Genomic DNA, 1,089 nt, shown 5'->3' on the forward strand with positions numbered 1-1,089 from the left:
CATGTCTGGCGTAAAGAAGAATGGAAAAGAGCTTTTGCCAATCTAGAACAATGTAAAAGGGTAGAGGAGGCAATTGGGAAAATAGAAAGAAGCACACTGTAGGAGGGCCAGAATCCCATCAGTTCAATTTAGCTGAAGGAGCAACAGGGCATGAACACGCAAGAATTTTTAGAAATAAAAGGGCCAATAAGTCCACTCCTTTCTGATAAATCAATCACCATGGGCCTTAGTCTTTTCTACCTCCAAAAAAGCATCTATCTGCATCTTGTACCGATGTACCTCTGCTCCAAGCGTTACCTGATAATATATTCCTAAAGGCTCCTCGTCGCTCCCTATAACTTCTTAACCTTTAATTTGAAACTCATGGTATTTGAGCACTTTGGCCCTGAAATTCCTAGGGCAGGAGAGGGCAGTAAGCATCATTTTTGTCTGAGGGAATTAGTTGCAGTATTTGTTGCGGAACCCGTTTACCAGATTCCATGCCGTTTGTCCAATTTCTTCCAGTAGGAGGACCATATAGGTAGATCTTTTGCATGCCAAGTCTCTCCCCTTCATCCCTCTCCCACCTAACTTTGAGTCAAAAAGATATATCTGGCGAATTCCAGGCATTCCAAGGCAATTCCACCCTATATTCCCCTGAAAGACCTGAGAAGTGGCATGAGTTAATTTGAGGTTTTCTGAAGCCCCCAAACCTTGAGGCAACTAAGGTAATTGATCCTGCTCTTATAAATTCCAGTTATCTCAATTCATTCATGTTTTTCCACTTTGTACCCAATGAAAGGCAATAATATTTTTATCTTCTTGAAAAGATCAGGGGTGTAGGGGAATCCAAGACCTCAACAGCATTAAAGCCAATGGAGTAAAATAAAGTGATGCAAAACAAAGATGGGGCAAAATTCATTCATGTTCCTAACAGCCTGCATCCAGAGAATTGAGGTAAGTCTGCATAGCACCACTGCTGCATGAATTATTTTCTCCCCCAGAGACGTTAATGCTGCCATTACGTGGAGAATACTGCAGAGTAACATGTTAGTTGTATAAGCAATGTGAGGTAGGGGGAACTGAGTTAAAGGATAGGAACTTCACCAT

This window comes from Cetorhinus maximus, chromosome 2, assembly GCF_964194155.1.
Source record: "Cetorhinus maximus chromosome 2, sCetMax3.hap1.1, whole genome shotgun sequence".
In the NCBI taxonomy this organism is placed as follows: Eukaryota; Metazoa; Chordata; class Chondrichthyes; order Lamniformes; family Cetorhinidae; genus Cetorhinus; species Cetorhinus maximus.